At 39.1% G+C, this 14,365-nt stretch overlaps 1 protein-coding gene across 10 annotated transcripts in view; it reads right to left on the minus strand.

Moving 5' to 3' along the window:
- PJA2 (praja ring finger ubiquitin ligase 2) overlaps positions 1–14,365 on the minus strand; it is a 266,911-nt gene that overhangs the window by 50,011 nt on the left and 202,535 nt on the right. For 2 of the 10 annotated variants that reach the window (XM_010987527.3, XM_031448787.2), the window contains exon 1: positions 1,477–1,582. The exons of the other annotated variants lie outside the window; for them this stretch is intronic. The gene's annotated coding sequence lies outside the window, so the exon portion shown is untranslated. Of the gene's footprint in view, positions 1–1,476; positions 1,583–14,365 lie in introns of those variants that run through there. 10 annotated transcript variants of the gene reach the window in all.

A 14,365-nucleotide genomic window follows, 5' to 3' on the forward strand; every position in this document is an offset into this window, starting at 1 on the left:
ATGTCTTTCAGTAAGAGAATGTTTAAACAAATTATAGCCCATTCAAACTAATGAAGCATCATTTAGTGTTTTAAGAAGTATCAGGGAGACATATAACAAGATATCCAAGATACATAATTTAGTGGAAAAAAAAGTGATGTATCAATCCTTTGGTATACCCTTCAAACTTTCCCCTCCAACTTTATATGTATGCATATGTGCTTAAAAGTGCATTTGGAAAGATGTACACACAGTAATCGGCTAACTCTGGACACTGTAATGAGGTTGTGGGATGAAAGAAAATGGTCACATTTTACTTAATAGTCCTTTTTCTGTATGGTTGAATTTTATATCAAGTTTGCGTATCTGTAATTAATTAAAAAATTAGAACAGTGATTTCATATAAAAATGATAAATTCCAGAAGACAACTAAAAATTGTAAAAAACAGTTTAAACGTTTTTAAAATATTCTAAACGTTATCTTCATGCTTATTTACATAATCAGCAAATGATCTATAGTCTTCAGCAGAGATGACTGCCATTTTAAAGAAATTTAACCAAATAGTTCATGATAAAAACTAACAATATATTAAGCCTTAAAATAAATCATAAACTTCCCAGAACCAGCAGATTCAAAGCAGTGTCTATGCGTATGTTAAAAAAATAATAATGTCTAGAGAGGTAAGTCTCCTGTATAGATTCCTCGTCCCAGCAAAAAGACTACCTCCTTCCCTTTTCTTCAACTTGGTCTGAGCAGCTTTAAACTCACCATTTTGAATGTGCGCAGAATGATTAATAAGCAGTAATCTTACGCCGAAATTGAAGGTGCATCTGCCAGAGGCGTGCTCTAACCTGACAGCGCTAACAGGGAGAAGCATTGATGGAATGGTGCTAATATCGAGAGAAGAACGACTGCTATGGTCTGTACATGGTGTCTGCGTGCCCAAGCCTCGGTGACAATCGGGAAAAATGCAAATAGTCAGTACGGCGACGGCAACGGAAGGTTTTTCAGGGGAGCGGGGCTGCAGGCCTGTGGCGTAAGATGGGTCAGCTCTACAAGGGGTGACTGGAAATGGGCAGAGGACGGGTGGGAGGTGTTGGGGGAACACTCTTCTAATACACTAACGAGTGAGGGGAGAAAGGCCACAGGGGTCCTTGGCCAAGGCACCAAGGACAGCAGAAGAGGCAGCAAGAAAAAACGGCCGGTGGAGACCCCCGACACCAATCGATGCCACAGCCGAGGGCAGCGGGCGCGGCGGGCACGCACCAGAGCATGGCCCCTGGTCCGGGCAGGACAGGGCCCAGGAAACGAAGAAGGCCTCTCACAGCCATCAACCCCACCCACCATGGCCGACGGAGCGGACCAGGGACAGGCCCCGCTCCTTCCCGAGGACAGAAATTAAGAAATGGAAGAGATGAAGGCAGCAATCTCCTCGCCGTGACCCTCACATTCCCCAAATCGGAACAAGCCAGATTGAAAAAAAAAAATCCCCTCACCGAACTGTGCAGCGGCTCCGAAGCGAGAACAGCGATAGATCCTCCACCCGCCACCGCCGCCTTCTTCTCCGCCTCCGACTCCTCCCCCGCTGAACGCGCAGCGGCTGGTGGTGGCGGCGGCGGAAGCAGAGGTGGCGGCGGCGCGCCCCGCCCCTTGCGCCGCTGGTGGGGGAGGAGGGAACGCAATCCCCGCCCCCAAACAGAGTCGACCAATAGGCTTAAAGGACCTCTGCGGGAAAAATACACGTATCCAATCGGAACCTGAGGAGTGGGCTCACGTCAATGGTTGGGACGTGGCAGAAGAAGGGAAAAATACTTGAAATGTCTCTACAGTTTGGTCCCCCTTTCTCTTAGGGGGAACCTCACCGATTGGCCGAAGAGCGGAAAGACGGAGCCACACTCCGTCCCCAACCCGCTCCTGGCCCTGCCTCCTTTCCCTGCAGCACTGCGACGTTTGGGAGGGGGCGGGGCACCGTGCTGGGGTTGGAACCGCACGGCCTTTTGTGGTTTGGGCTGAGAGAAAAGGGCGGGGTCTCAGGGAAAGGGAACGGGGTGTGGAGAACTGAAAGAACTGGCGCAGCTAGACTTTCAGAAATTCCAGCAGCAACAACAAAGATGGAGGCATTAAAATCAATCCTAATTTGACTGGAAATGTAACTAACAAGATTAGGGTCTCCTGGCATAAAGTTCAGTCCTTTTCAGTTCAGATATGGAGGGGCCTAGAAAAAATAGCAGACGGAGGAACGGCACATCTTCCTCCCTGACACCCTTGACTGCGCACTATATAGTGACTTCTCCCTTCCCACCCCTTCAGTCAGACCCCTGCTGCCTCATTTCTGAGTCTGTTGGGGGTGGGGGCGGGGTATAGGGGATGCCTGCTTTTCCTCTGTATAGCTGTGGCCTGACCAGAGCCTTCCAGTGTGCATCTTGGGGCTGATGGGTTGTCAAGCCGAGAAATAACAGCTCCCATCACATACAACTAAAATAAATACAACAGCTGTAGTCCCTGAACACCTTGCTTAATTTAAACAGAGATAACAGTTTAGTTAGTCATGGCACTGATGCTAAATTGTTTCTTCTTCTTGCACATGTCCTCTTCTCTGATTACATTCCCACTCCCCTCCCATCTTATTCCCCAACCCTCTTCAACCCCTCCACACACAGGCTCAATGCGCAAGATATATTTATCGCGTCCCCTCCGCCAAGAGTTAAAGAGCCCCACTTCTTGTGCTGTCCTTGGCAACTGCAAAATTTCCTGCCAGTGAACCGAGGCTAATTTTTTTTTTTTGCTGTTGATGAAAACAAATTATCCAAAATTTACTATAGAAACTTAGACTATGACAATTTGCTAGACGTTTTGTGAAACCAAATCTAAGTTTCAGCCCACTCCTGTAGTACATTTCTTACCAAGAAACCATTTCCCATTTGGTATTTCTCTGCTTTACATATGTTGCTCTAAAACTGGTGACTCTTTCTCCATCCAAGTCTCTCCCTCTGGAAGAGAACTGATAATTTAATCACATTTCCCTGATCTCCCTTTAGAGTGTTGCATATTGATTCAACTGGATACACTAACCTGTTTGTTGGGGCAGAGTTTCTGTTGGGGCAGGGTTCCCCTAATTTCAGTCTCTTTCATACCATAACTGTGTTTACCACTCACAGTATTATATATTATTTTCTTTAAATGTGTTTTGCCTTCATTTTCTTTGAGAGAAGTTTTATAAAAGTACTATAAATGGAAAACCTATATCACCTCTCCTAAGTTGAAAGTAACAAAGAAAAGTGAGCACAGAACAATGATTTTAAATTCTGGTGCTAGAGACTATTTTTTGTATTAACATCTCTGAGCCTAAAGCCCACTCCCTGTGAAGAGAAGGTTACCAACCATTAGACACACGTTAAAAAACAAGCAGGCAAATGGCATTTATGTGATGATGTAATCAAAAGATAGACAAACAGAACCAAAATAGGAATCACTCTCTCACTATGTGAGTCATTGTTTTTAATCATGTACGCACGTCCAAATTAAAGTCATCCAAGGCATCAGAAGTGATCTATGTTACTCTTTGAGAAACACTCTTGTGGAGGCTTATCCCATGTGTTCTAGAATCAATAGACTATACTTCCACACTGTCTCCAGCATTTACTGCTGAGTGCCTCTGGACAATCTCTGCTTACCCCTCTGGCCTCAATTTCCAGTTTGAATATGTGGAAAGTAATAACGCCTACTCATGAGCTGTTGTACTGCAGACTAAATAACCTAATAAATGTGTAACATATTGTACCTAGCATGTAGTAAGTATTAAACACATATTGGCATATGTATTGTATTATTATATGTGTAGAGAGATAATATGTATTAATGACTTGCATGTTTTATTGTTGATTTCAGAGATGGGAAGCACTCCCTAAGGCAATGAGTTGAAGGTACAACAGGATGTAATGCAATAGTTCTTAAAGAGTGATCCCCATATCAACAGCATCAGCACTACCCAAGAACTTTCTTAAAATGCAAATTTTCAGTTAGGTCCAACCTCAGGCCTGAATTAGAAACTCGAGGTGTGGAGCTCAGCAATCTGTATCTTCTGCAAGTCTTCTAGGTGATTCTGATGCACGCAAAGTTTGAGAACCACAGATGAATTAGGAGGACTGGTCAAGGAGTGAGAGGACCTGAACTTGAATTATAGCCTTAGAGTGACATCAGCAACAATGAGGGTATAAGCACTGCTAAAAATGGTCAGAGTCATCTTTTTCAGAACTCTGGAAATCAACCAAGGTCTTGCAGCAAGCCAGGAAGCATTTATTCAAGAAAATAGCTGAATCTCAGCAAGAACAGTAAGCTCTGTGATGTTTTGGCCTGCTCTAAACCAATCCCCTCCTCTCCAGCTCTACTGTATCACTGAACAACATTGGCCTACAATCATGGTAAAAGGAGCAGCCTGACAGATACCAGACAAGGCAGAATGAGGCTGGAGTGTCTTCAAAACCTAATTCCAAGACAACAGTCATCATTTGACCTATATGGTGGTTCCCTAGAAGACCTCACTTTCAAGGCTGTCTTGATTGGATTTCATTCAGAGCTAAACCAGTGTTTTTCTAGAGAGAAGCCTGTTCCCTAGAAATGTTTGTCAAAAGCAATGAGGGGGAATTGATTGACTTTGCTGTGGTGTAGGCAGTGTAAATAGTTTGGGGCAGACAACAGGTTGACCAAAAAGCTTAAAAGGAAAAGCTGGAGAATGTCTGTAGGAACTTTGAAAAGGTCCAACAAATTCATGAGAGTCCAGAAACCCACACATATGCCTAAGGCTGGGCTAAACAGTGCATAAGCGTAGGAAAGACCTGAGAAAGTCCTAAACATTGACCTAAGGCTGACCTTGGGGCTTTGCATAAGCAAGAAGTGAAGGCTAAGGGAGAATTGTGAACTGCCTGGCTTGATGTTGAAGCCCTGCCCAAAACACACACACGCACACACCCTCAACAAACACTGGGATACATGTTGATTCCAAGTATTTAAGGAAATCTCTAATCATTAGCTGAGCACTAAGCTAACCAAACAGAGTCTTGTTTGGCCACACACTACTGTCTTAGATTAGTCAATCTAAGAAAGAAATGGAAAATTTTATTCAAGCCACAATGAGGATTATAACCGAAGAACAGCATCTCAGAAAGCTCCAAGAACTGTTCTGCCCATCAAAACTTAAAGTACAATTATCTAAGTTTTTTGATCAGAGGGCTGTACATTAAATGATGTATTGTTGATGGTATACACAATCCAGATCTGAGTGTCATGATCAAGATGGAATGTTATCTTTTAAGGAGTTGTCTTGTTGATGCTAGGAGAATGTTGCTCTGTATGGTTGAGGAGGTATTTCTGCTGATGGGGAAGGTATGGTCCATGCTTAACGCAGATACACGATGCATAGTAGGGGAAGAGAAGAGAAGAGGCCAAAGGGCAGAGACATTTTTTTTTAATGTTTGAATATTTCTTGTCTTGCCATAAAATATGAATTTTATTTTACACCACAAAGAAAAGAGACTTTACAGAAGCAGTTCTGTAAAACTACTTCAGAAAAGTCACTGAACAAACAAAAAACAATAATAACAAACAGCAAAAAACTCTGGGGAGAAGGAAGAATCTGATTTTCAGAGTTTCCACAATGTATTTTTAAAATGTCTTGTTTTCAACAAAACCCAAAGTTGGGTCTTCAAAAAGATCAACAAAATTAAGAAATCTTTAGCTACACTGAACAAGATAAAGGGAGAGAAGATTCAAATTACTAAAATGGGAGTTATGACTAACCTTAGAGAAATAGTTATTATAAGGGACAACTGAGAACACTTGTATGCTAAACAGTTGGAAAACCTAGACAAAATGGACACATTTTTAGAAAGACACAAACCACAAAAACTGACTACAGAAGAAATAGAAAATCTAATCTGAGCCTTAGCGTTTATGAACTGAATGACCTTAAGTTGGTCATTTAATTTCTTAAGCCTTAGATTTTTTAGCTAGAAAACAGATAATAAAATCATACCTATGTCACTGTACTTAAATTAGGTGATAAATACAGAGAGGTTATGTTAGTTAAGGTAACTCTAGATACTGTAATAAATAAAATCCTCAATCTCAGTAGCACAACACAGATTATTGATTTTTAAAAGCCCATTCAGAAGGATACGTGGGAAACTCTGCTTCTCATTCAGCAAGCTTTATCCATCATGATCAATACATGGCTTTCATTATAAGACCAAGCACCAACATCTAGCCAAGAGAATAGAGGAAGCATGGAAGAAAGGAATGTGAAGGGTTTCTGAGATTTTTACTGATTTAGCATGGACATGGCGTAGTCATTCATGTTCATGATCTACCAGCAGATCACCTTGAAACTATGGAGGCTTGCTTTTAGGCTATGTTAGGACTAATCTATTTCAGGTTAGTCCTTACTACTAGCATGCTGTCCTTATTTCTATGGGTGGTTCTGACTTTTAGAGTGTCACCCTTCGGGGGTCTCAACTAAATACCTGGGATATTTAGCAAAATCCCAGACTGTATGATTGCTGAAGTCTCTGCTTAGCTCTTTATAGTCTTGCTGATTTCTGCTGGGTTTCTTAGAGTCTTGCTTCTTGCATGTATCATGTAAGAGTCAGTCAACAACTTAAAGGGAATTTATATGAAGGTTTTGAGGTTCCTCCTTTGCAGTTTCATCCACTTGGGGAATTTTTTCACTTGAGTTTAGCCATTTTGGCAACTTTATAGTCTGACCTCTTGTCTCCTTTGTGTACTAAGAATGCCAATTTCTGCTTGAACTCTAGTCCTTGGTGTTGCAATTTTGTAAGTATTCTCATGAAAATAATCCAAGATGAATATGAGCTTCCCCATGGGTTTCACTTGTCTCAAGAATCCTAGGATCCCAAGTCCTACCTGTACTGCTACCTCTTCAGTGCCTTCAAATATTCACTTTGTATATTTTCCCCATTTTTATAGTTACTTGCAGTGGGAAGGTTAGTCTGATAGAAGTTAATCAATTGTGGTTGCACCCAGAAGTCTATCACATGGTTGTTTTAAAGTTTGAATAGGGAAATGCATTTTTAATCTAGAAACATGGTTCTTTATCAATAAAATTCCTTACAAATCTTAAACTTCTGCTATTTTTTGTTCTATGCAGTCTTATGAATCATTAGATGTATCTGGAGTTCTTTCCAAATTTAAGTCTCAAGTTTGATTTGATTCTTTGCTTTCTAACCTCCATGCCTCTCTCTTTCAATTTAATGGTGACTACCTTGAGGCCATCAGGCTTGGGTGGGAAAGCCATACTCTTAAAATGAATACTGTCATAAAGATTAGTCTTAATTGGCCTGTGTTGATCAAAAACTTTCTCACTTTTATCTCACAGCTTAAAGCCTAGTGGAAATCTACTTTTCCAGTCATTTGCAGCCCCAAATTTCTGGGATTTCTGTACTTCTATTTGCATGCCGTCATATCTTGTCTGAGCTCATCTCTTTCATCTTATACTTTGAAAAACAGTCAGAAGCAACAGTGGATACCTCTAATATTCTGTTTTCAATTTTTTTTTCCCCTGGAGTTACAGACTCTGCAGGCATCTTATCTGCCTCTCAAATTACCACAGTGATAGCTGTTTTTTAACCAAATGCTTTGAGACTGCATAGCATAGATCTCCATTTTTCTAGCATCTGATGTCAGTTGCTCTATTATCCGCTGACCAACTGCTAAGCCAGTGGCATGTATTTAAAATATTTTGTCATAAGAAATCTTGTATTAATTAAGCTACCCTGAATAATGTAACAGATAAAACCTAAAATGTTATGGAGTAACTCAATAGAAGTCTATATCCTGAAGACATAAAGTCCACCTAGTGGCAGGAGAGAAAGGGAACAGGGGAGAGGTTTTTTTGTTTTTTTTTTTTGTTTTGTTTTGTTTTGTTTTTTGAGAGGTACTTCTTTATGCCATAATTTAATCACCCATCCTGGCAGAGGTGGAACCTTCCTCAACCTAGTGTTCCAAGTTTGTTTCAAGACTCCCCACCAAATAGTGAAAAAGAACAGCTGAATCCTGGTTGAAGGCAAAAGGAACATGAACTAGGTAGTTGAAAAAGAGGATATAAATACTCTACCAACTACAGCCTATGACATAATTCATTCTCTAGTTTACACCTGTGGTTCTTAAACTACAGAACCTACACAAGTACATCAGCATCGGCTAGGAACTTGTTGAAAATGCAAATTTCAAGCTGTATCTCAGACTTACTCTGTATCCCAGAATCCCAGTGGGTAGGGCACAACACACTGTGTTTTATGAGTCCTCCACATGATTCAAATGTAGGCTAGGATTTGAGAACCACTGGGTTTCAGAACATCATCATTAGTTTGAGAAGTGGGTGCAGTGATTGATAAGACTTTGGTTCTCTTCATTCCTAGAAAGTCTAAATGCAGTTTAAGTATGAAAAGAAGAGCCTGTGATCACCCTGGTATGTGCCCAGCCTGAGCCAAGTGCCTGCTCTGGCCGTGTTTGCTCTGTGGTGCAGCTCTACACTAGAGCAAAGGCTGACACAGCCAAGGGGGGTGAGAAGTTGAGAGGCATGGTGCAAGCCTGGACCCAGAAGGGCATCTGAATAGGGCGAGGGCAGCCATTGCTGGTGCCTATTGAGGCAGTGGATCAGGAGCAGTCCAGGACTCTGACTGGGGCTGGGACCACCACAGTCCACACCCTGACCCACACTGAGCACTGGCTCTAGACGCTCTTGCTGCAGAATTGCTCCCCTCTGGGCCAAAGGTGTCAGTGTTAAGAAGAAGGAGAGAACACTCTTATTGGGAACAGAGCCAGCTTGGACCCAATCCTCAAGGCTTCCACTGTAGCAACTTGGGATCCAACCCTGCCTGCATTAGGGTGGTGGGTGGTGTTGGCCACTGAGCAGAGAAGCCCTGGTTTACACTTGTCTCTGGTTCTAGCCCCTCCAGCTCCATCCCTACCTTCTATCAAAGTGATAGCTGTCAGCACACCCTGGAGGAAGACAGGCCTCCTACATCAGTCCAACTCTACCACCAAAGTCAGTAGATACATAAACACTGTATAGGGATGTTCCCACATAAGAACACCACTTCGATACTGCACTAGGCAACAGTTTCAACTACTTTCATAGAGATAGAGAAACTTAAGCAAAATAAGAAGACAGAGGAATTTATTTCAAATGAAAAAACAACAGAAAAACCATGAAAAAACAACCAATAAAACAGAAATAAAAATTTACCAGATAAAGATTTCAAAGCATTAGTATAAGAATATTAAGTGAATTAGGGAAAAGAATAGACGAATACAGTTAGAATTTTAACAAGAAACTAGAAAATATTAACACTCAGTTAGAACTGAAGAATACAATAACTGAAATAAAAAACACACTAGAAGGAATTAAGAGCAGACTGGGTGATAGAGAAAAATGCAAAATGCAGAAGTGATCAGGAAGATAAAATAATGGAAATCACCCATTCAGAGCAGCAAAAAGAAAAACAAAATTTAAAAATGAGAACAGTTTGAGGGACCTCTGGGACAATATCAAGCATATCAATATTTGCATTATAGGGCTCCCAAGGGGACAAGAAACAGGCATAGACAATGGATTTGATAAAATTATCACTGAAAACTTCCTGAACCTGAAAACAGAAACAGATATCAGGGAACAAGAAGCACAGAGGCTCCCCAAAGAGATAAATCCAAACATATCTACACCAAGACATACAATTAAAATGGCAAAAGTTAAAGATAAAGAGAGAAATCTAAAGGCAGCAAAAGAAAAAAAAAAAAAAAAAAAGAATCACATACAAAAAAACCTCTCATAAGGCTATCAGCTGATTTTTCTGCAGAAACTTTGCAAGCCAGAAGGGAGTGTCATGATATATTGAAAGGGCTGAAAAGGAAAAACATACAACCCAGGATACTCTACCAGCAAGATTATCATTTAGAATTGAAGGAAAGATAATAAACTTCTCAGATAAGCACAAACTAGAAGACTTCATCAATACCAACCTTTTCTAAAAGAAATTTTATAAAGTTTTCTCTAAGTGGAAAAAGAAGGCTATAACAAGAAGTAAGAATTTATAGGAAAGTAAAAATTCCAATAGTAAAAGCAAATGCATGATAAAGGCTGTGGGTCAAACACTTAAATAAGTTAGTACAAAGATTAAAAGACAAAAGCATTTAAACTCAGCTATACTTACAATAAACAGTGAAAGGATAAACATGAAGATGTAAAATATGACTTCAAAAATACAAAATGTGGGGAAAGGGAGTAACAAATGTAGCTCTTTTAGATTCTTTTTGAACTTAAATGACTGCCAGTTTAAAACAAGTAGATATAGTTCTAGGTTAACGTATGTGAAACCCACAGTAATCACAAATCCAAAACCTAAAATAGATACACAAAAACTACAGAGAAAAGAACACAAACATACCACTAAAGAAAATCATCAAACCACAAGGGAAGAAATTAAAAGAAGAAATAAATAGGTAAGAACTATAAAAATTATCAGAAAACAAGTAAAAAAAAAGGCAATAAGTACATAGCTATCAATAATCACTATAAATATCAATGGACTAAAACTCCAGTCAAAGGACATATGGTGGCTGATTGGATAAAGAAACAAACCCATCTATATGTTGCTTATGATGGATTCAAGTCACAGCTAAAGATGCACACAGATTAAAAGTGAGGAGATGGAAAGAGATATTTCATGTGAAAGAATATGACAAGAAAGCAGGGGTAGCAATACTCATATGAGACAAAATAGACTTTAAAAGAAAGTCTATAACAAAAGACAGAGAAGGGCATTATATAAATAAAAGGGCTCAGTACAATAAGAGGACATAAAACTGATTAGTATATATGAACCTAATATAGGAGCACCTAAATATATAAAGCAAATATTAATGGACATAAAGGGAGAAACTGCCAATAATATAATAATAGTAGAGGACTTTGACACCTCACTTACATCAATGGACCAATTCTCCAGATAGAAAAATCAATAAGGAAATAGTGGCCTTAAATGACACAACAGACCAGATGAACTTAATAGATATCTACAGGACATTCCATTCCAAAACAGCAGAATATAATTTTTTTCAAATACACATGGAATGTTCTCCAGGATAGATATATTAGGCTAGGCCACAAAACAAGTCTTAATAAATTTAAGAGGATAAAAATTATAGCAATATCAAAATCAAGCCTTTTATCACACCATAACAATATGAAACTGGAATTCAACTACTGGGAGAAAAATGGGAAAAACACAAATGTGGAGACTAAACAACATATTACTAAAGAACAAATGGGTCAATGAAGAAATCAAAGAAAATATCAGAAAATACCAAGAGACAAATGAAAATAAAACCAGTTTTCCAAAATCTACAGGACACAACATCTTATCATGCATGAGGTCCTGGGTTCAATCCCCAGTACCTCCATTAAAAGAAAAAGGATGAGGTTACCCCATTTTCTCACACCATATCCAAAAATAAACTCAGTATGGATTAAAGACCTAAATGTAAGACCATAGATCATAAAACTCCTAGAAGAAAACATAGGCTGAACACTCTTTGACATAGATCATAGTAATATTTTGGGGGATCAGTCTCCTGAGGCAAAGGAAACAAAAGCAAAAACAAACAAACCACTGACAAAATGAAAAGCTAACCTACTGTATGGAAGAAAATATTTGCAAATGATATGATATTATATCTAAATATATAAACAGCTTGTATAACTCAATATTAAAAAAAAACAAGCAACCCAATTGAAAAATAGGCAGAAGACAAGAATAGATATTTTTCCAAAGAACACATACAGATGGCCAACAAGCACATGAAAAGATACTCAACATCACTAATCATCAGAGAAATGCAAATCAAAACCACACTGAGATATTAAACCACACCCGTCAGTATGGCTATCATCAAAAAGACTACAAATAACAAATGTTGCTGAGGATGTGGATTAAAGTGAACCCAGTATACTGTTAGTGGGAATGTAAATTGGTGCAGTCACTGTGGAAAACAGTATGGATGTTACTCAAAAAACTAAAACTAGAACTACCATATGATCCAGCAAGTCCACTCGTGGATATATATCCAAAGAAAATAAATATACTAACTTGAAAAAAATACATGAACCCCAATGTTCAGAGCAGCATTATTTACAATTGCCAAGATATGGACAGAACCTAAGTGTCCATCAACAGATGAATGGATAAAGATGTGATCTCCAGATCCATCCATGTTGTTGCAAATGGCATTATTTTATTCTTTTTTATGGCTGAGTAATGATTACCTGTGCTTTAAATACAGGTCTTATATTTCTAGAAGCACATATATATTCCACATGTAGTCTATATGTTTGAGCATGCTCATCCATAAACTCTGTGAAGGCAAGATATATGTCTTTTCTTTTTCTCCACTGTATCCTGTCTCTTAGCAAAGCATACATAAATGTACACGTGTGCGCACACACACATGCAATGAAATGAAAACTTGCAGCATTTGGAAAACCCTAATTCTACCTCTAAGCAAAGACTGACATTTACCTCTTCAAATGCTGACTTTGTTCTTGAGGAGTGGTGTCATTTAGAATTTTGAATAGCACCTCAAAAATATGGTGCTATGTATTTTGCTAAATTAATTTAATCCACCCTTTTCAGCCATTACCAAACCTTTGAAAAGTCAACGCTGCCTTGAGTTTATGGTGCCAAAGGTTTGGTAATGTTGACATAGAGGTGGGAATAAGTAGCCAGAAACTGCTTTTGTAGAATACCCTCTAATTTTGTTTTGGAGAGAGACTAAGTGTAGATGAGGACACTGAGAAACAGATATTTTGGACTGCAAGGCCATCATTATGCAGATAATATTCAGCCTTATTCAGCCATACATCTCCCTTTCCTCTAGCCCAGATGGTGTAATGACTCATCTATTCCACTGGCCAGCAAAACAAGAGAGACAGAAGAGGAGCTGTTATAATCCAGATAAAAATGGATGATGTTTCAGAAGCAAGGGGAAAATATTTCTAGGCAATGATGATGGTACATTGAGAGTACTTGTTAATACTTTACATTCCTTTTCAGATTCACAGCCTGAGTTTCATATTGCTTCCAGGATTCCTGAGAAGTAGTAGCTCTGACCAGGAATTCTTTTTATCTTTGTCGTGTACGCAAGTTGCAAATATTTGAGAATCAAATTACTTCCTTTAGTAATTTCTCTTTGTGAGGCTTCAACATCAACCTTCAAATGTGTGACTTTTAAAATTAGTCTCTTTGAAAATCATCTAGCAATTTTATGTGGCACAGAGCCTAGTTACAGATGTGGCTAGGATGAAGGTACAAATTCCTTTATTGAATACCTGGGAAAAAAACAGCTGCTGGATAGAAAGAACAATGAGGTAGATAGATAACTATGGGGTCTGAAAGACAAAAATAAATGGAGTAGGATAAAGAAGGTTTTGTGTATCCTTGCTTCTGTGGTTGTCATTATGGGAGGTTATGCTGAGTCTCTGTGAAGGCAGTTTTTAGACATGTCATTATAGAAAATCATGAATCTTGCCTCCTTCCCCAAAGATCTGAAGAAATCATTGATCTCTAGGAAATCAGGCTCATCTTTCACTAACTACAAGTTTACTTTCTAATGCAAGAGAGAATGGAAATGACTAGGTAAGATTTGTTCTTAGCTATTAGTGGCATAACTGTATTTTGAATCTAACTTCCTATTCAATTTGCTCCCAAAGCCATTGACCTGAGCTTCCTTAACTACAGTTGCTATTAGTATTGCTCAATCCTAAAACATCTGATAGCTGCCTGTGCCTGTGACACTGGGTAAAATCTTTCACCTGCACACTAACAGTTCTGCACAGCCGAGCCTAGTTTCCTGTTGTTATCCTAGGAGGGCTATTTACATGCTCCATGCTAGCCAAATTAAACTCATTCATAAAATACACAATTTATTATGAGTCCACTACAACCCAACTGACACTGCTATTATTACTCAGAATACCTTTCCCTACTACAGTAGGCATCTCTTATTTTGTCTGTCTAACATACATTTCTCCTTATTCTGGTAATTATATCGAGATTTTCCATTGGGGAAGAACCTCCTCTTACTGCATACAATCTTTGTGGGTCCATCAATTAAGGTGTTCATCCTAACGCTGCCTAAGGAATGGATACATTACTTAAGGCAAGCCAGTCAGAATCTCTCTCCCTGGAATTTCAGTCTTGAACAGCATAAGAATAAAACATAGTTTGAGATATTCATCAAGATAGTAGTCTCTATTAAAAAGATTGTCAATCATCTTCTACTTTTTAGATATCAGGAGCTGCTCTATTTCATATT

The sequence above is a fragment of the Camelus dromedarius genome, chromosome 3, assembly GCF_036321535.1.
Source record: "Camelus dromedarius isolate mCamDro1 chromosome 3, mCamDro1.pat, whole genome shotgun sequence".
In the NCBI taxonomy this organism is placed as follows: Eukaryota; Metazoa; Chordata; class Mammalia; order Artiodactyla; family Camelidae; genus Camelus; species Camelus dromedarius.